This window comes from Somniosus microcephalus, unplaced genomic scaffold (genome assembly GCF_052327205.1).
Source record: "Somniosus microcephalus isolate GS21.2 unplaced genomic scaffold, FLI_Smic_1.0 unresolved_chr1, whole genome shotgun sequence".
NCBI lineage: Eukaryota > Metazoa > Chordata > Chondrichthyes > Squaliformes > Somniosidae > Somniosus > Somniosus microcephalus.
In genome coordinates this window covers 60,337,970-60,361,382 of record NW_028225179.1, presented here as the reverse complement: position 1 = coordinate 60,361,382, position 23,413 = coordinate 60,337,970, and the positions used below count along the sequence as shown (strand labels likewise).

Sequence of the window (23,413 nt, the reverse complement as noted above, 5' to 3'; positions counted from 1 at the left end):
GGACAGAAGATGTAAAGCAAGTTGTGCTGTGACTCGGATTCCAACCGATGTTGCTGCAAACACAACGCAGAGTACTGACCACTATACGATCATGGAGCCACTGATTATGCTTCTACCAATTACTTTAATCAATGCCCCTGGTTATCGATCCTTCTGCGAAGGGAAATAGGTCCCTCCTATCCACTCTATCTCGGCCCTCATAACTTTATACCCCTCAAAAATCAACTCCGGGTATCCAATATTTCCTCATTCGTCAACGAACCAGAGGGAAGATGCAGAGATTTTGTTTTACGTTGCGAGTTGTTATGATCTGTAATGCTCTGCCTGAAAGGGTGGTGGAAGCAGATTCAATAGTTACTTTGAAAAGGGAATTGGATAAATGCTTGAAGAGGAAATGTTTGCAACGTATGCTGGGAAAGTGCTGGGATTAATTGGATATCGCTTTCAAGAGCACGATCGTCCAAATGTCCTCCTTCTTTGATGTATGATTCAATGTTTCTGTGAAAGTTTTTATGAAAGTATTCATGCGAATGAGGCGGATCAGTTGCCCGCTCCACCATCCAGCTTTATTTTTGTGCATTTGTGGCTGTGCTATTTCAACCTAATTGAAACGATTCAGAATTCGCTACCCAGGAAACTCGAAACTGCACTCTACTGATGGCGCGGTGGCCAAGTGGTAAGGCTTGGGTCTTGTAAACCCAAGATCATGGGTTTGACCCCCGTCCATGCCTGGAGAGGTTTCATCACCATAAATGAGGATTTTTTAAACTTTCCTCCTGATGAACTCTATCAAAATCGTTCATAATTTTCAATATTACTATCAAATCTCTTCTTGGCAATCTCTGCTGTAAAGAGAAAAATCCCAGCTTCTCCAGTCTCTTCACATAAATGAACTCCCTCACCTCTGGCACCATTCTAGTAAATCTATTCTGCACTCTCTCCGAGGCCTTGACTTACTTCCTAAAGCGTGGTGCCCAGAATTGAAGACAATACTCCTTATGAGGCCTGACCAGTGTTTTTAAAGTTTTAGCATAACTTCCTTGCATTTGAACTCTATTAATAAAGCCAAGGATCCCACGTGCTTTTTAACAGCCTTCTCAACGTGTCCTGACAGCTTCACAGATCTGTGTACGCACACCCCGTGTCTCCCTGTTCGTGCGTCCCCTTTAAAATTGTACCATTTACAGGCGGTTAGTAAAATGCAGTGGGGAGCTTTCTGACCAGTTTCGGGGCCAGTGATCTCCAGAGGGAGCCGATTAATGTCAATTATTGTTCACGTTAAAATTGTACCATTTAATTCATTTTGCCTCTCCTCATTCTTCCTACCAAAATATATCACTTCACACTTCTCTGCTTTAAATTTCATCTGTCACGTGTCTGCCCATTTAACCAGTCTGCATATGTCCTCCTGTAGTCTGTTAGTGTCGTCTTCACTGTTTACTACATTACCGTCTTTCGTATTATTTGCAAAATTTGAAATTATGCCCTCTATACCCAAGTTCATTAATCTTCATCAAAAAGAGCAGCGGTCGTACTTTCGATCCCTGGGGAACACCACTCTAAACTTCCTTCTAATCTGAGCATCTAAAACATCTCACTGCAAAAACTTCCTGACATCCGGAGCAATTCAAATAGACAGAGTGAGAAGCGAAAGCAGAGAAATTTCAAAACTAAGATCGATAGCTTGTTGTTAGGCAAGGTTATTAAATGTTACGGCAACAATGGAGTTGTTCAACAAACCTGTTAAGATTAAAGCGGAACGCTTTCGATCTTACTGCACCCCACCAGCGGGCCAATATTTCACACTTAAACCCTCGATCACAGCGAGGTAGCGCTGCCCGTCACACACGCACCTCAACAGTTTTGGGAAAAGCGCCAACCAGCATGAAAAAAAACCCAGTTGTTCAGTTAACAGGCACTCTATCACAAGATTCCCCAAGGAAATTTCGTGAACAATCGGGTCCCTGTCCTTCCAAAGGCCCCGCTTTGGCATTGCTTGTCTGTCGAGCAGTCCCACAGTATCGACTAGTTTCAAGGTACTAATGTGCATTGGTGCGAATGGGACATGTGCCCTCAGGAAGAGCGGTGGTAGCAGAGAAAATTTTACGCCATAAGTAAAGGAAAGACTTAAATTTATATAGCGCCTTTCACGACCACCGGACGTCTCAAAGCGCTTTACAGCCAATTAAGTACTTTCGGAGTGTCGTCACTGTTGCAATGTGGGACACGATGCAGCCATATTGCGCACAGCAAGCTCCAACAAACAGCATTGTGATAATGACCAGATAATCTGTTTTTTTATGTTGATTGAGGGATAAATATTGGACAGGACAACGGGAACAGCTCCCCTGCTCTTACTTCGAAAAAGTGCCATGGGATCTTTTGCGTCCACCTGAGAGAGCAGGCGGGGCCTCGATTTAACGTCAGATCCAAAATACGGCACCTCCGACAGTGCAGCACTCGTTCAGCACTACACTGGAGGGGCAGCCCTGGATTTATATGCTCTAGTCCCTGTAGGAGGAATCTGAACCCACGGCCTTCTGGCTCAGAGGCAAGTGTGCTTCCCACTGAGCCACAGCTGACACTAAGTAGGTAAAAGTGAATGTCAGATTAAGGGAAAACCGCAGGAAAGTGACAATGAAATGAAAGGAGGAAAGTGAAGAAGGGCTAGTGGTTGTGGAAGGAAGAAAAAGCTGGAAGAGGCGAGTGTGAATTATGGAGAATAAGGCACAGGTATGTGAGAGCGTGGGGTTTTGAAGGAATAAACAGGTTTCACCACAATCAAGACAGATTTCTTCTTTTAATAAATAATGATGATTCTCTGGGTTTTATTAGCAGGTGCCGCAAGGGACAGAAGATGTAAAGCAAGTTGTGCCGTGACTCGGATTCCAACCGAGGTTGCTGCAAGCACAACGCAGAGTACTGATCACTTTACGATCATGGAGCCACTCGTTATGCTTCTACCAATTACTTTAATCCATGCCCCTGGTTATTGATCCTTCTGCTAAGGGAAATAGGTCCTTCCTATCCACTCTATCTCGGCCCCTCATAACCTTATACCCCTCAAATATCAACTCCGCCTATCCAATATTTCCTCATTAGCCAACGAACCAGAGGGAAGTTGCTGAGATTTTGTTTTATGTTGCGAGTTGTTATGATCTGTAATGCTCTGCCTGAAAGGGTGGTGGAAGCAGATTCAATAGTTACTTTGAAAAGGGAATTGGATAAATGCTTGAAGAGGAAATGTTTGCAGGGTATGTTGGGAAAGAGCTGGGATTAATTGGATATCGCTTTCAAGAGCACAATCGGCCAAATGGCCTCCTTCTTTGATGTATGATTCAATGTTTGTGTGAAAGGTTTTATGAAAGTGTTCATGCGAATGAGGCGAATCAGTTGCCCGCTCCACTATCCTGCTTTATTTTTGTGCACTTCTGGCTGTGCTATTTCAACCTAATTGAAACGATTCAGAATTCGCTACCCAGGAAGCTCGAAGCTCAACTCTACTGGTGGCGCGGTGGCCAAGTGGTAAAACGCCCGTTTCGTTAACCGCGTAGATCATGGGTTCGACCCCCGTCCATGTCTGCAGAAATTTCATCACCTTTAACATGATGTTTTTTAAACTTTTCTCCTGATGAACTCTATCAAAATCGTTCATAATTTTCAATGTTACTATCAAATCTCTTCTTGGCAATCTCTGCTCTAAAGAGAAAAATCCCAGCTCCTCCAGTCTCTTCACATAAATGAAGTCCCTCACCCCTGGTACCATTCTAGTAAATCTATTCTGCACTATCTCCAAGGCCTTGACTTTCTTCCTAAAGCATGGTGCCCAGAATTGAAGACAATACTCCTTATGAGGCCTGACCAGTGTTTTTAAAGTTTTAGCATAACTTCCTTGCTTTTGAACTCTATTAATAAAGCCAAGGATCCCACGTGCTTTTTAACAGCCTTCTCAACGTGTCCTGACCGCTTCACAGATCTGTGTGCGCACACCCCATGTCTCCCTGTTCTTGCGTCCACTTTAAAATTGTACCATTAGGAGGCGGTTAATAAAATGCAGGGGAGAGCTTTCTGACCAGTTTCGGGGCCAGTGATCTCCAGAGGGAGCCGATTAAAGTCAATTATTGTTCACGTTAAATTTGTACCATTTAATTCATTTTGCCTCTCCTCATTATTCCTACCAAAATATATCACTTCACACTTCTCTGCGTTAAATTTCATCTGTCTCGTGTCTGCCCATTTAACCAGTCTGCATATGTCCTCCTGTAGTCTGTTACTATCGTCTTCACTGTTTACAACATTACCGTCTTTTGTATTATTTGCAAAATTTGAAATTATGCCCTCTATACCCAAGTTCATTAATCTTCATCAAAAAGAGCAACGGTCCTACTATCGACCCCTGGGGAACACCACTCTAAACTTCCTTCCAGTCTGAGCATCTAAAACCTTTCCCTGCAAAAACGTCCTGACCTGCGGAGCAATTCAAATAGACAGAGTGAGAAGCGAAAGCAGAGAAATTTCAAAACTACGATCGATAGATTGTTGTTAGACAAGGTTATTAAAGGTTACGGCAACAATGGAGTTGAGATACAGATCAGCCAAGACCGAATTGAATAGCGGAACATGTTCGAGGGGCTGAATGGTCTACTCCTGTTGATGTGTACAGAGAGCCACACACACAAATCCAAGCACAGCTGCACACGCACGCAGAGATGGATAGATAGAGAAACAGAGCTGGAGAGACAGGCACACAGACAGGGAATGAATCTGAGTCTGATAGAAAGATAGTGAGAGAGAGAGCGAGACGGCAGGGAGAGAAACAGAATACGAGGCAGAAATAGGGACAGAGAGAGAGAGAGAGAAGGAGGAACAGACAGCGAGTTACACAGAGAGGGAGAAACGAAGAAACAGGCGCAGAGCTAGTGAGTCATTGGAGTGCATAGCATAGCATCTCAAATAGAACATTATAAAATGTTAGAAATAACTACGAATGAGGATGAGATGACATTATTCACCGTTTCCAAGTGCGCATGCCTGCCTCTCTCTCCGGGGAACCCATCTAAGGAGGAGACCTTACAGCGAGCCTGTGCTCCCAGTGATGCCCCATAGTAACTCACCCCGGGACAGGCTGCGATTGCATGTCGCTGTTCAGTTATAAAGAAGGAGGGACACCGTCTGATAGAGATTCAGACAGAGAAAGGGAGAAACAAACAGAGACAGCGAGAGAGAGGGAGAGAGAAATAGAGAGAGATAAATAGAGAGGGAGGGGAGAGAGAGAGAGAGGCAAAGACAGGAAGAAGCTGTTGCGAATTTGCTGTAGTTTCCCAAGTCCAGGGCGGGAACACCGAGTTCCAACACAATTGGCGGTAAAGCGCTTTGGGGCGTTCTGAAGTCGCGAAAAGCGATAAAATACAAGTCCTTCCGTTGATCAATTTACAAACTGCTGGGGATAACAATTAAATAGATTGACAAAGTAGTCTATATCTCTCTCCCGGTCTGTCCCTCTCTCTCTCTCTCTCTCTCAAACCCGCAGAATAGCGAATCACAGGGTCAAAGAAGGAAACAGATGTGTGTCTCTGTCCTGTTTCAAAACCGCAAAATGAATGAATCCCGCGATGACGACTCGGGTAGAATTGTTTAACTGGAGAGTTTGAAATTCCGCCAGAGGTGGCGAGAGAAAAGGACGCGAGGCTATTAAGAGGCTTCGTGAAAATAATTGCATTAAATTCTGGAGCCTAAAGCAGGTGCGGATCTGTGAATCTTTCAGACACTTTACATCGAATGTACAGCACAGCAAAAGGCCATTCGGCACACCTGGTCTCTGCCGGCGTCTATGCACAACACGAGCCTACTCCCAGCCCATATCATCTAACTTTCAGCATATCCTTCTATTGCTGTCTCCCTCATGTACTTATCTAATTCCCCCTGAAATGCTGCAATGCTATTTACCTCAACCATTCCTTATAGTAGCGCGTACTTTGTGTAAATAACTATCTCCTGAACTCTCTATTGCATTTATTGGTGACTATGTTATTTTGATGACTTTTAGCTTTACTTAGTGTGACACAAGAGCGTTCCAATCCTCGCCAGCGCCTGGAGACAGAGAAATCCGTCAGGAACCGCATTCACCGCCAGACCTGGAATCCTGCTCGGTTTAACTGCCTGTTGTCCGCAGACTGCAACACATCCAATGGTGAAAATGAGCGACAATATCTGGAAACAGTTAACAGGTCAGTGTGTTACAGAGCGGAACCAACAGTAGCTTAACTATCTTAACTATATCACACCTTTATCTTCTATATCCAAAATAATACAAGCCTCGTCTGTGCCGCTGTTCTTGATAATCTAAACCTTTCAGCCCAGGTATCATTCTGGTGAATCTGCGTTTCACCCGCTCCAAGTCCAATATATCATTCCTGAGATGTGGTACCCGGAACTGGATGCAGTGTTCCAGATGTGGTCTAAGCAGAACTTTATACAACATAGGAACAGGAGTGGGCCATTTAGCCCCTCCAGCCTGTTCCGCCTTTCAATGGGAGCATGGCTGATCTGCTGCTAACTCCATAAACCCGCCATCGGCCCATATCCCTTAATACCATTGGTGAACAAAAATCTTCAATCTCAGATGTAAAATTAACATTTGATCCAGCATCAATTGTCGATCGTGGAAGAGAGTTCCAAATTTCTACCGCCCATTGCGTGAGGAAGTGTTTCCTAATTTCACTCCTGAAAGATCTGGCTCTAATTTTTAGACTATACCCCCTAGGCCTGGACTCCGCAACCAGTGGAAATACTTTCTCTCTATCTATCCTATCTGTTCCCCTTAATATCTTGAAAACTTCGATCAAATCTCGCCTTAACCTTTACATTATCAGGAATACAATCGTAATTCGTGTAATCACTCCTCCTAATTTAACCCTTGGAGTCCGGTTTTCATTCTGGTAAACCTACACTGCACTCCCTCCAAGGCCAATATATGTGTAGCTTTCAAAAGCTCTTATAATAATTTTTCCGTGACTACACAAATCACTCTGGGTACAGGTATATTGTGTATAATAAAACAGGTTTATTAAGTAGTAAACTTCCAGTCAAAAGAAGTAATACTGAACAAGAAGATAGTCACAGTCTGGTCGGTGAACCCTGGTGTTCCTTCCGAGTGACTGTGGCGCGGTCTCCTGATGTATCTTGTTGTGTTCTGTTGACTGAAGCTCGCTTCTTTGGGTTCTTGCTGTGTTCTGTTGACTGAAGCTCGCTTCTTTGGGTTCTTGCTGTGTTCTGTTGACTGAAGCTCGCTTCTTTGAGTTCTTGCTGTGTTCTGTTGACTGAAGCTTGTATCAATCTCTGGTTACCCGCTGCGCGCTACTTTTGGTGTTCAAAACCTGTATCTTTATACCCTTTTTCCTCTCGAATTGCCTACAGGGTAGTAATTAACCCTCTGACACCTGGTAAAATTATTGCTTCCCTCGTTAGTCATCTTATGACCTTGTTAATCCCACTAGGTCTCTTTCTGTGCACAACAAAGTACCCTTATCCTAGAAGTTCACTTTTCACAGAACATTTCTTAAAATGTTTTCTAAACAGTCTGTCCATCCTATAGCTTTACCAATGAAGGATGTCTCCAACTCATATCTCGTTCTCTAGTTCTTGTCTCTTTAAGCATAATATTACTGAATTCCTCGTCACCACCAGTCTCCATAAACTTAGCACAACATTCCATTACTTCAGTAATTGATAACACAGCAGTTTCAGTCAGGTTTGCATAATTTTCCATCCTGCTTTTCTCTCAGCCATTCGCCATTTTATACAGATTTTTAGGCATTTAACATACAATTTCATATATTATAGTTCTTAATAGTGTTTACTAAAACCTACAGAAACACCCTGTCCTACATATGGTTACTGAGGTGTGGTATCTCAGAACTGCTCACAGTGCTCTAGCTGTGGTCCAAAACCTCACCCAATCGATCCGGCAAAGTCCTGCTCACTTGCTTGTGCTCAAAGTGAGACAGCTGCCCACAGAGTAGTCAAGTTACAACCTGACATAGTCATACTCAAAGAGTCCTACTCAAAGTTCACAACTTTCAGCCAACGTTCCAGACTCCTCCATCGCCATCCCTGGGTATGTCCAGTCCCACCGGCAGGACAGACCCACCAGAGATGGGGGTCACATGTCCCATTCGTACAAATAGTCATTGGTGCACGAATCGAGGCGATACATTTAGATCTATCTGACCGCACATTCTCCAATCACTGAACCTGCACCGTGTGTTTTACCTCCGCAATCATTATTGGGCTGGTTTTGTGATATTCAATTTGTCGTGTAACCACAAATCTCATCGCATCAGTCATTACAATAATGTTACGCCTCTGATATTTAACTGTAATAGAAGATGTTGAGAACAGTATGAGTAAGCTGCAGGATAATGAATATAAACAGCAGGAATATTGCAATAAAAGTAGAAAATGTTGGAAACACTCAGCAGCTCGAGCAGCATCTGTGGAGAGAGACACAGAGTTATCATTGCAGATCGATGAGCTTTCATCAGAACTGGAACAAGTTAGAAATGTAGCAGGTTTTAAGCAAATACAATGGCAGGCAAAGGGGGAGCGGAGGAAAGACCAAGGGGAAGTTCTGTGATAGGGTGGAAGGCAGGAAAGATTAAATGACTAAAGGGGTGATGGTGCAAGGCTTTAGGGGTGGTATTGTGAGAAGCAAAGAAACAAAAGATGGATCCAGAGGAGGTGTAACTGGTAACAGCAGAGTCATTACCAACAGCTGCCGTCCACAAAATGGGAACAGTGGATATGAACTGAAATTGATGAACTGAAATTGATGAACTGAAATTGAGTCCAGATGAAAAGATGAGGTGCTGTTCCTCTAGCTACTGTTGAGCTTTATTAGAACAGTGTAGGAGGCCGAGGACAGAAGATCAGAGTGGCGCTTGCGGTCTGAATGAAATTGTTCCACAAAGTGATCACCCAATCTGCGTTTGGTCCCCCGAATGTAAAGGAGACCACGGTGTGAGCAGCGAATACCGATTACTACATTGAAAGAAGTTCAAGGACTTTGCTGTTTCACCTGGAGCGAGTGTTTGGGGCCCTGGATGGAGGGAAGGGAGGAGGTCAAAGGGCAGGTGCTACATCTCCTGCGCATGCACGGGAAGGTGCCGTGGCAAGAATCAGCCTCAGCATCTGCTCCCTGTTCACTGGCTGCTGAAAGTTTAAATATATCCACCCAGAGGCAGCGTTAAATCTCCTGTATTGCCCAAATGCTTCAATATATCAATATGACAATAATTGTGGTTAAAATACAGTGGGGGATTTAAAGCAGATTCTGGGCCAGTAGTTTCCAAGGTGATCTTACCTGTGTCTCTCTTGCCTCTCTCTCCCCTTCCTCCCACACGCTGCCAGTTTTTAAACCTTGTTTTAAATCTGCTAATCTGGGCCAGTGCATTCCACAGTCTCACAACCATTTCTACAAATACCGTTTCAATTCTAAGCCTATTGATTCCGGGTATAGAAGATCCAAAGAAAAAAGCCTGCATTTATCTAGGATGTCCCAAAATGCTTTACGGCCAATGAAACACTTTTGCAGGTGTAGTCACTGTTGTGATGGTGGAAACGCGGCAGCGAAATTGCGCACAGCAAGCTCCCACAAACAGATATGAACAGATATCCTGTTTTAGTGATATTGTTTGAGGGACAAATATTAGTCAGGACACCAGGGATAATTACCCTGCTCTTTGTCGAAATAGTCTTTGCTGTCCACCTGAGAGGCCAGACAGGGCCTTGGTTTTTCGTCTCATCCCAAAGACGGCATCTCCGATAGTGCAGCACTCCCTCAGTATTGCACTGAACTGTCAGCCTAGATTTTTGTGCTCATGTCTTGGAATAGTTAGTGGATTTCAGGAGAGGGGAGGAATCTCTCCCAAGCTCCACCTTAAACTCCGCACAGACATGTCCCATAAACCCTTCATTTTCTTTGCATGTATCTCTCTATCTCTCCCTAACTGTTTTTTTTCTGAATCTTTTCCCCCTGATGGACTTCGCAGGCTTCCTTGAACGGCCACTGCTGATCTAACCTGTAACACCAGCAGAAAACGGTAAAGAAACAAATAATGACTGAGGCGGCAGGGAAAGTAATTCAGAAAAGTACAGTGGAATGAATAAAATATTTCAAGTAGGTGCGCAGATTGAAGCTGGATTGTTCTTCAATCACAATTCAGGCGATCTCATTGACCATTCCCATTCTCCGAAGGGCATCAATGAACCAGTTGTGGTTTTGCTGCAAAATTTCACCACCGGAACCTGGCTAAATAACGACTCTGGTGAAACTCGAACCCACAACCTTTGAATGACTTTCACCGAAATCATTAACTAAAAGTGCCAATGCGCTATCCATTGCGCCACAGAGCCGATGACAGATGATGTTTTCACATTACTCATTACAGGGATAGTCATTGTCGTCAAGTACAGATTTATCTCCTAATCTCTCTGCTGTGCTACTTGTCGCTCTCACTGTCAATCTTCCTGCCTATCGCTTTGTCTCGTTCTCAATATCTCGCTCTCAATCTCTCTCTCTCTCTCTCTGTGCCTTGCTGAGTGTCTCTGTGCCTTTCTCTGTCTCTCCGTCTCTCTCTCTGCTTTTGTCTCTCTTCCGCTCCCAGTAGGGTTGTAAACACTTCAACCTAAGTCTACAGATATGTGGTACAGGTCGGGAAGACTCAAGGCTTGGAGACACCGAGTGTCTGTAGGGGCAGAACAGCAGTTTAATCAAGTAATGCCCCGCAGCCATCAGCACACAGCTCAGGTAAACTTCCTCATTTCTTGTCAGGACAGGATGAGCCCTCCCCAGTAGGGGCTGAGCTTTTCTGATTACAGGCAGTGTAGTGGGGAAATGGTCGGCAGTTGGAGCTCTGGTTTTGGAAATGTTGACATATATCAGATGCTTCCACTTGTGGGGTGTCCAAAACTAGGGGTCATCAATACTCGATAGTCACTGACAAATCCAATAGGCAATTCAGAATAAACTTCTTTCCTGAGAGAGTGGTTAGAATATGGAACTGGCGGCCACGTGGAGCGTTTGAGACGAATAGATGCATTTCAGGGGAAGCTGGATACACACAGGAGGGAGACCGGAACAGAAGGTTCTGCTGATCGGATGAGAAGAAGCAGCTCGGGAGGAGGCTGCTGTGGAGCAGAAACACCGACACATACCAGTTGGGCCCAATGCTCCGTTTAAGATGAGTAAAAGTCAGCGTCATTCTACGTAACTCCCGCCTTCTGTTTGGCTTCGTTCTTTGATGGAATGGGAATATCGACAATGTTGGAAATGTAGATTCAGCTTCTGTCAGCAAACTTCAGCAGAAGAGCAGCTCCCACCACTGGATGCAGAGATACCGGAGAGACTGAGGACTCTGGGGGAGGGATGTCCGCGTGTTGCACAGACTCAGAACATTAGGAACAGCTATCGCCCAGTGTGTAAAACGGCCACCGACCGACTCGACCCTGAAAATTATTCGGGTAAGATTACACGCAGCAGCGAAGATCAGTTGCTTTCTCCACGAGGTTAGGCGGGAGCTGCGAGCTTGAGAAATAGCAGTGGAGAGAATGCTGAGCAATGTCAGGGTCAGCGCTCTGAGAAAAGAGAGGATTAAAGAACAAAAAGCAGATTTAGAACTTCTGAACAGATCCGCCGCGAGCAGGTTCCGAGCCTCAGCTAAACAAACCCCGAGACTTTCGAATCCAACATCTTAACCACTCGGCTGTCATATCTGAAAGTGCCTCCCTTTTAAACAAACCCAGAATGATCCGGGACTGAATCACTTTTGTTCATGTTTCTGTCCTGGGACAAACAAGCGGATTGCAGCTGTCAATCATAACATGGTTCGGAGGGAACTTCCTGCATTAATCAAACCACCAACAGCCTCCAGCTATCAATCAACTCTCCCCATCAGAGAGAGACTGTCAGAGGTTCCTGCATCCAGCCCTGAGCCGGTTACACTCACCAGCTGCTCACTCACACCCCGCTGTCAGAAACACTGAACATTTTTACCGAGACTCTTCAAATACAGTCTATAAAATGAGAAAAGATCAAAGTTCGTCAAAATTCGATTGAATGGAACAACGTTAATAAACTTTCCACCGTCACTCGGTTACCATTTTCGGCATTCCTTCAATCGGTAGAATAAATTATCGGCTGTTAGAAATTTCTTCACTGGGTTGAATAATTTTTGTGTGAGGTATGTTCCAGCGTCATAAACCAGGGGAACGCGCCGACCGAGCTGTGCCTTGATCGCTTCTGTGCAGTCGGACAGTTCGCCCTTCATTCTGCTCTGATTCACTTTCCCAAAGCGGATCGACAGATCCTCAAATCTGCTGTCTGGGTTTTCTGTTTTTGGTTGCTTTCGATTTGTCCCGCTCCCGACTGGCAATGTATTCCAGACCTCGGAGCAACCCTCCTCCTTGCATCGTGTCCCAGCCTCGATTGAAAGCGGCCCACAGCAACCCCAACCTCGTCACCTACCCGCTGACAGACACACGGCGGTCACACTCTGCTTCAGTGAGATTAATGTCCAGAGCGGGTTCAAGGTCGAATGCAATCGCGAGCAGAGCAGATCACTTGAGAGCGAAACAACTTTGCCTTTTATACCTGTCTTCTAAAGTCTTCACTGCTGCACTCAGACAGTTCATTAGGACGATAATGTATCCCAATAAGTTGATCCCAATTCAGCCGATCTCAGGGGTGCATAATGAAAAATGTGAAGGTACTGCATTGGCTGGAGTCAAACGCGGGTCTAACACGGCAGGCAGAAAGCTCCACCTGAACCAGGCAATGTCCGCACAGAGCCGCGCTGCAGGTGTCCAGTTAAAAACGTGTCTGAAAGGACATGCAGTCTGACAGAACTCCTGTGATGACCTGACCGAGTCTGATCTATAGCCACAGCACCGGCTGCTTCCAGCTGCGATCACCGAATGTTTAGGGCGGTCGCCGTGAAGTTGAGTGGGATATTTCTGCGCAGATGCGAATCCTGCCCCCCACGCTGCTGGTTCAAGCTCTCTTCCAGAACCGGTCTGAAAGGATGGCTGATCAGCTGTGGGAGGCGGTGCGGTGCCGTGCTGTCCGTCACTACTGTCAGTTAGGCTGCATGTGTCCAGAGTGAAACCTGTCTGGACGCCCAGCAGACTGACTTTATTTTGACCATCTTTTTAATTTGTTTTCCAAGAGCTGCCCTGAGCACGTGATGCGTTTCCTTCTGGAGAGCAGTTCGCCAATCCAGCTCCGAGGGAAAGTGCGTTGTGACTGGAGTCACTTGTGTAACAGGAAGTGTCGATTCGGCAGATTACCCTTCCTGAAGGACATTCATCAACATGTTGAGGTTTTGCTGTAAAATCACCCGGTTGAGCCCCGGAATCAAGGAGCCCTGACCTGAAACAGGACTCGAACCCACAACCTCTCAATGCTGCATCTTGATTCATTCATTCATTATTCACAGATCCAATGAGATCTCCAGTGCGCCACAAAGCCGATTACGTCACAAAGCCTTTTCAGTTACCCGGCTGGTTGGTTTTCACGTTGCTCCCGTGACGCTCGGACAATGTGGGGAAATCAGCGCAAACTCTGCTTTTCCCCAATTTAAAGGAATGTTGTTTTCTGCAGTGTCGATAAGCTGTGAGAAGTTGAGTTTTTACTAACAATAAATGGAGCTCGGGTGGGATTTGAACACGAGACCTCCCACATTTACATCTAGAAAATATCCCAAACCGAAGGTCACACCCCTTAACCAACGAGGCGCCAACAAAGCGCCTGGCCCCTCATGAAGCTTTACAATCTCAGAATCTGTCATTCGTGAAGAAAGCCATTCAACCCATCGTGCCTGCGCTGGCTCTCTGAAAGAGCTGTCCAATTAGTCCCACACCCCATAGTAGTACAAATGTTTCCCTTTTGAAGTTTATATCAGTAATTTGAGACATGACATTAGCTGAGTGCGTCATGTTTCGGAGCAAAAGGTGAAATTGGACCTGACGTTTAAGATGATTGATATCAGACCAGAGGCGACAGGAGGAAACTCAGCGAGTTGTTGTGACCTGCAATGCACTGCCTGAAAGGGTGGTTGAAGCAGATTCATTAGCAGCTTTAAGAAGAGTATTGGCTAAATACACGAAGGGAAATCATTTACAGATCTATGGGGAAAGAGCAGGTGAGAGGGAATAATTGTGCAGGTCTTTCATAGACCAGTACAGGCACGATGGTCCGAATGACCTCGTTTTGTGCTGTAGTCCTGGCCCACCTCACATCTTCCACCCTCGGTAAACTTCAGGTCATCCCAAACTGTTAACTCGCACGTGGTCCCGTTCACACATCACCCCGGAGCTTGCTGACTTACACTGGCTTCCGGTTAAGCAATACTGTGTGCACTTCTGGTCGCCACACTATAGGAAGGATGTGATTGCTTTGGAGAGGGTGCAGAGGAGATTCACCAGGATGTTACCTGGGCTGGAGCGCTTCAGCTATGAAGAAAGACTGGACAGGCTGGGGTTCTTTTCCTTGGAGCAGAGAAGGCTGAGGGGGGACCTGATTGAGGTGTACAAAATTATGAGCGGCAGAGATAGGTTAGATAGAAAGGAACTTTTTCCCTTAGTAGAGGGGTCAATAACAAGGGGGCATAAGAAATAGGAGCAGGAGTAGGCCAATCGGCCCCTCGAGCCTGCTCCACCGTTCAATAAGATCATGGCTGATCTGATCCTAACCGCCAATCTACTATCACAGAAACATCTCCTGAATCTAACAGAATTAGACACACGAAATAGGAGCAGGATCAGGCATATATTCAAGGTAAGGGGCAGGAGGTTTGGAGGGGATTTGAGGAAGAACTTTTTCACCCAGAGGGTGGTTGGAATCTGGAACTCACTGGATGAAAGGGTGGTAGAGGCAGGAACCCTCACAACATTCAAGAAGCATTTCGATGTGCACTTGAAATGCCATAGCATACAAGGCAACGGACCAAATGCTGGAAAATGGGATTAGATTAGACAGGGCCTGATGGCCGGCGCGGACGCGCGGGGCCGAAAGGCCTCTTTCTGTGCTGTATAACTCTATGACTCTATGGCTCTATTTATGTGAAAAGATGATTTCGGATTTCACTTTTGAATGGAGGCGCTGTAGTTTTAAGTTTGTTCCCTCTTGTACTTAATTCCCCAGTCAGAGGAACTTGTTTAACTCTATGTACACTGTTAAACCTTTTAACACTTAAAACGCCATGATCAGATCACCCACCCATCTTCTAATTTCAAGAGAACAGAAGCCAAATTAATTAATCCTCATAATTTAACCCTGTAAGCCTCGGTATTATTCTGGTAAATCTGCGCAGCACCATTCCAAGGGCAATATATCCTTCCTGCGTGGGGTGTCCAGAAGAGAACACAACAGGCTTGACTATTCCAATGCACGCCTAGCCGGCCTTCTACGTTCTATCCTTCGGAAAACTGAGTTAATTCTCCCTGCCCGTGTCCTTACTCGCACCAAGTCCCGTCCAGTATCATCCCTGTGCTTACTGACCTGGTTCGGCAGGGTAACAATTTCTGTGTGAATAACTGGGAGAATCGGACATTATAGGGACGTGGGAGGCTATTGAAACCCAGAGCGAACGAGGACTTCTTCATTTTGAGTCTAACTTTAGACAAACCAGAATCGCTAAATGGCAGCTTATGATCAATTATGATTATGGAGCCTGACATTGCTGGGAACTCGAATCGAAATAATGATGCATTAAAGGCGTGCGTCATTATTAATACTTAAATGTTGCAGCAAGCCCGATGCGAGATGGGTTGCGCTGCGCCATAAACTGCTCGTTTCTCACTACAAATGGGAACATATTGCGCTTGTCCGGGATTTGCACAGGAGACCTCTCACACATCAATCAGTGAAACCCTTTAGCGACAATCACACCACCAAAACAACAAGCCACTGGGAACATAGCCGTTCAGCCAGTGTAGAATTTATCTGCCATCAACACCCCATCAGCCGGCCTTTCAGACAGCTTGTGTCCATTCCATCTCGGTTTCTGTTCGGGGAAATTCCCCTCTGACCCATCTAGGTGAGCGGAATTAGCCCAGGAAATCACCCTGGCACTGTATTCTTCGCAGTACCGAGCTGTTGTACGAGGTGAATCTGCCGCAGCCAGAAACAGGTCCAGCTCACGCTGGAAGAAATTCAGCGAATCGGCGTCCACTGCCCGAGCCGGCAGATTGTTCCAGAATTCCACTATTCTCTGGGAGAAGAACCACCTCCAGGCATCTGATCAAGATCTGGCCTTATACAACTTAAAATTGTCACCCCTAGTCTTCCCTCAAATATTTAATTGGAACAAATTGTGAACTGGAACAAAATCTACTCTTCATCATCTTATAAATATCGATCAGATCAACCCTCAGTCTAGGCTTCTGTAAAGTGTCGACACGCAACTCGTTCAGCCGATCTTGACAATTAAACTGCTTTATACTGGGAATTAGTCCAATGGTTTTCCTCTGCACACTTTCCAAAACAGGTTGGCCTTTACCACAAGAGGGCTGAAATACTAAAGAGGAGGAAGATATTCTCCAGTTTACAAAGTTCTTGTTGGACCACGTCTGGAGTATTGTGTTCTGTTCTGGGCACGGCATGCAGGAAGGATATATTGGCCTTGGAGTTGTGCAGCGCAGATTTCCCAGATTAACACCGAGACTTACAGCGTTAAATTGTGAGGATTGATTGTATAAAGCTGCCTTTGTTCACGTGAGTTTAAAAGATTGAGGGGTGATCGGATTGTGGTGTTTAACATGTTAAATGGATTAATAGGGTACATGGAGATCAACTATTTCCTCTGGTTGTGGAATCAAAGACAAGGGTCATAACCTCAAAATTAGAGCCGGGCCATTTAGAAATTAAATTTGCAAGTAACTTTTCTCTCAAAGGGTTTAGAAATCCAGAACTCTCTATCCGAAAAGGCTTTGGATGCTGGTGGTCAATTGTTGCTTCCAAGACTGAGATCTACACGGTGTTGTTAGGTAAGGGAATCAAGTTATATGCAGGAAAAGAAGAAAAATGGAAGAGAATTGCAGATCTTCTCTGTTCTTAAGCCAGTTTCTTATCCATGCTGTCACTGACCCACCTGTTCCACGAGCCTCAATTTTATCAAAAAGCCTTCTATGTTGTACTTTGTCAATCACCTTCCGTAAATCAATGTAGACAACATCAATTGCATTCCCTTCATCAATCCTCCCTGTCACTTCATCAAAAAATTCAATTAGATTACGCAAACTCGATCTGCCCTTTACAAATCCGTGTTGGATCTCCTTAATTAGCTTAAACCTCTCCAATTGCCCGTTAATTTTAGACTTGATTATTGTTTCTAAAGCTTTACCCACTACTGATTTTAAACTGACTGGCCTGTAGATATTAGGCTTGTGCTTAGACATTTTCTTGAACAATGCTGTCAAATTTGCCAATATCTAATCCTCTGGCACCTCCCCCGCATCCATGGAACATTGTAAAATTATGGCAAGCACTTCCGCTATCTCCTCTCGCAATTCCCTTAGCAACCTGGCATGCAGGCCATCTGGACCAGGCGACTTATCCACTCTAAAAATACCCAGCCGATCTAGTACATCCTGTTTATCAATGTTCACCCCTTCCATTGATTCTACCTTATCCACTTCTACTGATATTTTGTCAGCATCCACCTACTTAGTAAACACAGATACAAAGTAGTCATTGAGTATTCTAGCCTTGCCCTGCACCTCTAAGCATATATCACCTTCTTTGTCCTTAACAGGCCCCACCCTGCCTCTTACTCCCCGCTTACACTTTACATGCCGGGAGAAGAATTTTGGGTTTCGCTTTTATGTTAACCGCCATCCTACTCTCATATTTTCTCTTTCCCAATCTTATTTTCATCTTCATTTCCCCTCTCAACTTATTTATTTGGTCTGGTTCACCGTTGAAGAATTGACCTGACATTCATCATACACGCTCTTTTTTTGTTTCATCAGCTTCTCTATCTCCCTCGTCATCCAAGGAGCCCTTGCTTTGGTTCCCTTACGCTTCCCTCCTGTTGGAATGTATCTAGCCTGTATTTGGAACATCTCCTCCTTAAAGATCACCCATTGTTCCGTTACAGTTTTCCTGTTATCCTTTGGTTCCATTGTAATCTGGCTGGATCCTTTCGCTTCCCATTTAAGTTAGCACTATTCCAGTTTAGAAGTTCCACTCTAGATTGTTCCTTGCTCCTCTCCATTGCTAATCTAAATCTTATGATACGATGATCACTCAGACGCAAGTGTTCTCTCACAGACACTTGGTCGACCTGGCACACCTCATTCTCCAGCACGAGATCCAGCAATGCCTCCTTCCTACTTGGCCAAGAACATATTGGTTAAGGAAATTCTCCTGAACACATTTCAGAACTTCCTCCTCCTCCTTTCCCTTTACTCTGGCATTATTCCAATCGATATTTTGGTAATTAAAGTCCCCCAGTATCTCCATACTATAGAAACATAAACAGAGCTACATAGAGGATAGGAGCAGGAGTAGGCCATTCGGCCCCTCGAGCCGGCTCCGCCATTCAATGCGATCATGCTGCTCATCCAAATTCAGTACCCTGTACCTGCTTTCTCCCCATATCCCTTGATCCCTTTAGCCTTAAGACATTTATCCAAATCCTTCTTGAATATATTTATTGAATTGGCCTCTACTGCCTTATGTGGTAGAGAATTCCACAGGTTCACCACTCTCTGGGTGAAGAAATTCCTCCGCATCTCTGTCCTATATGGTTTATCCCTTATCCTTAGACTGTGGCTCCTGGTTCCGGCATATTTCTGCGACTTCCCTGCAGATTTGCTCCTCTGCCTCCCTCTCACTATTTGGGGGCTTGTAGAATACCCCAATACCGTGATCAAACCTATTTTGCTCCTCAACTCTAACCAAATGGATTCTGTCCTCGTCCCCTCAAGAACATCTTCCCTTTCAAAAATACAATGTCTTACTTAATCAGCACTGTCACCCCATCTCCCATTTTTCCTTCCATATTCTTTCTGAACACCTTGTACCCTTGAATATTAAATACCAAGTCCTTGCCGTTTTTGAGCTGCGTTTCGGTTGTTGCCGCAACATCATATTGCCACATGGCTAATTGTGCTTGTATTCACCAACTTTATTCACCACACTTTGTGCTTTTATGTACGTGCATTCTGAACCAATTTCTCATTTTTTTGTATTCTTGATTAGTCTGCTCCTATCTAATATTGTACTACTTCCTCCTCTAGTGCTACTTTCTTCTCTAGTACTATCCAACACACTCAATCTTTTATTCACTTTATTCCTCTTTTGTACTCCTATATTCTGGTGCCCATCCCCTTGCCAAGCTGGACTAAACACTCCCCAACAGCACTAGCAAACCTCCCCACGTGAATATTGGATCTGGCTCTCGAGGTGTAACCCGTTCAGCTTGTACAGGTCCAACCTTCCCCAGAAATGGTCCCAATGCCTCAGGAATCAAAAGACCTCCCTCCTGCACCATCTCCCCAGCCACGCATATAGGACAAGAACTGGTAAAACTTCGTGGCCAATGTCTTCACTCAAATGCTTCTTCGCTGTCACAGGGAAATAACACAACATTTTCAGTACAGTTGACTATTCTAGAGTGTATTATATCAGGATGCTGAGACAGACGACAATGTTGAGCTATTAACTCTGCAATATCTTATAAGTCGTAGATTCAAAACTAGTTTTGTAATAAGAATCTAATATTGTTGACTTGAACTAGTCAGCAATGCTCGGACGGCAGTTGGATGCCTGTGTCCAGTTGGAAAGCTGTCGGAAAGAACATGCAGTCTGGCAGAGCTGGACGTCCAGCAGATTGACTTTTCTGCTGGGCAGACGATGAGCCTCCTTCTTGAAAATGGTTCGTCAGTCCAGCTCAGAGGGGATTAAGCATCATGAAAGTAGGATGGGGCTGGGGCCACTTGTGTGACAGGAAGTGTAGGGGGCAGTTTGCCATCCTTGAAAAACATTAATGATTCAGTTGCAATATCTGTTTGCACCACTCGCCACTCGGCCCAAGGATGAACCGAGCCAATCACGTGGAGTTACGCGATTCTGCCAGTCAGTTAATACAGTGGTATTTCAAGAACAATTAGAAATCAGATAATAATAACCGCATCACATAATGGATACGGTGATTAACTTTGATATGTATTATAATGTTATCAGAAAATTGTAGTTTCCAGTCTGTCGCGGTTGGTTTGCACACTGGGTTACAACCTGGAGCGGACCTGTTTTACACCTGACCATTTCTAACAATCACTGACCTTATGTAACGGAAATAACTAAATTCCTTTTGTTCACAGAAGCTGACTGTACATTTTCAACGTTGTTGATCCGGGTGGAACGGGCAGGACTTGTGGTGAAGAGGACTTTCGTGCACATTGTTTCTGTTTGGATGTCATATTTTTTTAAACACCGCCATTTCACTCCAGCCGAACGAACTGACGGAAGGAGGAAGAAAGTTCTCTCTCTGATTCGCGATCTCTGTTTCACCTTCATTCGAGAAGGTGAAGAATTCCAATGGTCCGTGTTAATTTAAACAAGATATGAACAATGAAGAGGCCAAGACCAGTGGTTTGGACGAGATTAGAATTTAAAGCTAATTTTATGTAAGATTCAGTCAAATGCTGGGGAGGTTTATCAGCATCAAACATTCAACACAATAAATAAGCACAATGGATTAGCATTCCATCGTCTTAACCTCTCGTCTCCCGTCTACGACAACTCAGACACTCCATTTCCTGCTTTTTGAATCCAATCAGAAATACTCCGCAAGAAAGTCCCCTTTACCGCTTGTCCTGCCCGTGCACCCAGATCGACAATGCTGAAAATGTGGAATCAGCTTCTGCAAGCAAAGGGTATTCCATTAATTCAGGAAGGCAGTAATGTGCCTGATCGAAAGAAGAGGTGCGCAGCCCTTTTAATCAGAGCAGGCAGGGTGTTCACGCCTGTTTGATTCCCGGTCAGTGCAGACCTCTGTACGGTTTGAATTCGGCACCCATAGGACCAATTGACAAGCAAGCTTCTCACATCCTTTCAGCGCTAGAGGAAGCAGGACTGACTAATATTCAGGGAAGAGGGTGTTTCAAGAATATTGACGCTGAATGTAAGTTTATCCCAATTCAGGCGAGCTCATGGGTGCAGAAAGCAAAATGTAAAGGTCCTGCATTGGCCGGAATCGAACACGGATGCGATAACTCCAATGAGACACCAAGCTGAATATACCTGGGAGCCTTTAACTTTTCTCAGTTGGTTGGTTTTCAGTTGCTTAAGTGAAGCTCTGTGATTTCGAAATATATGGGCAAAGTGACACGAAATCTCATGTTTTTAATGGAAAGTATTTATGTTTTCTGAAATGTCGATGAACTGTAAGAAGCTGAGTTTGACTAAAAGCGAGCGGGGCTGTGTCGGGATTTGAACACGGGGCGTCTCGCAGCTATGAAACACCAAAGCAAGAATGCGAGCAAACCCGTTTCAAAGAGACATCGAATAATCCGCTACTGACGGCGATCCCAATTACGATTAGCAATGACGTCAAGAAAATTTCTTGTGCAAACCGGTTGTTTTGTTTCCAAGAGCCAGCCCTGCTTTCTAAATGCTTGCCTGTCGAGCGGTCCCGCAGTTCTAAATGTATCGACTGGTTTCAAGGCATCAACTCAGATTGCTGCGAATGGGACAAGTGCCGTCGGGAACAGCGGTGGTAGCAGAGTAAACTTAACGGTGTAAGTAGGTGAAAGTGAATGTTAGATTAAGGTAATGCCGCAGAAAAGTGACAAATAAACGGAAGGAGGAAAGTGAAGGAGGGCTATAGATTGTGGACGGAAGAAAAAGCTGGGAGACGAGGCGGGTTTGAATTATGGAGCATCAAGCTCAGGCATGTGAGAGCGCACGGTTTGAAGGAGTAGATAAGTTTTCACCATCAATAAAAAAAAAGCTGTTTGATGTAGAGAAGATTGATTTTTTGCTGTGTTCTATCAGCAGGTGCTGCAGAGAACAGAAGATATAAAGCGAGCTATACCGTGATTTGGATTCGATCTAAGGTTGCTGTAGCCGCAATGCAGAGTACTGACCACTAATCGATCCTGTCGTCACACATCAGCTGCGCCAGCTCTGCCCTAACCACAGCCAAATCACGCACGGCACTGCTTAGAAAAGATCGATTTTTGGTGAAAATGCCAAAATCAGCACCGCCAGAAATTTTGACACCGGTGGAATTCGACCCACGACCCGCAGCGAATGGAGCCTTAATCCATAATGGGAAGTAGTGCAGCCGCAGTTACATTAAAAAGGATTGTATCCCTTTCGCACGAGAAGAAACTCACCCCTGGAGATTCATTCGGACAAAGAAAAAAAGCCCTGCTGGGAGTCGGAGCCAGGATCGCCTGCTTTCCAAAGAAGCGATTTAACCAGCTAAGCCACGAAGCCAAATCATACCGCAACTATGCCGCCTCCTCTCACTGATATCTATCAGCTACCTGTCACTGTCTGTTAGAGGCTGAGGCCGTTTTTTATTGATTCAACTCTCCTGTCTATTCCGCCATGTGTCCCGATGCTGTCTGTATTTCAGTGTGTTTATCTCAGTTTCAATCTGTGGGATGATTCTGAATGAATACCTGTGTTTGTGTCTTACATGAAATAAATGAGGGGGGTCAGACAATTCTTCCTCTGACACTGGGGAACTAATGAGCCAACATTTTTAACAAGATTTTGATTATTGTGATGCAACACTTACAATATTGAACTTGAATGATTTCGGTTCAATTCTGTGCAAAAACACCTGTGATCCCAATGGAGGAAGCGGGAGAGAGGCAAGAGAGACACAGGAAAGATCACCTTGGAAATTACTGGCCCCGAATCTACTTTAAATCCCCCACTGCATTTAAACACTTTTACATAGAAACATAGAACATAGGAGCAGGAGTCGGCCATTCGGCCATTCGGCCCTGCTCCGCCATTCAACGAGATCATGGCTGATCATCCAAACCCTAGCACCCAGTCCCTACACCGACAGCCATCCCACCCTATCCCCACGTATTTAATCCCCCCTAACACTAAGAGCCAATTTTTATCATGGCCAATCAACCTAACCCGCACATCTTTGGACTGTGGGAGGAAACCGGAGCACCTGGAGAAAACCCACGCAAACACAGGGAGAGTGTGTAAACTCCACACAGACAGGCACCCGAGGCCGGATTTAAACCCGGGTCCCTGGCTCTGTGAGGCAACAGTGCTAACCACTATGCCACCGTGCCATCAATGTCATATTTACACATTGATGCATTTGAGCATTATAGAATATCTATCGCTGTCTCTGGTCTGAAATAACTGCTTTAT

The 23,413-nt window shown here is 44.9% G+C and overlaps 1 non-coding gene across 1 annotated transcript; it reads left to right on the top strand.

Annotated features, from left to right (window-relative positions):
* The first annotated feature begins 659 nt into the window (after nt 1-659).
* Nucleotides 660-731, top strand: trnat-ugu (transfer RNA threonine (anticodon UGU)). Its single transcript has one exon. It is a non-coding gene; the product is annotated as a tRNA-Thr (tRNA).
* Nucleotides 732-23,413: the final 22,682 nt, after the last annotated feature.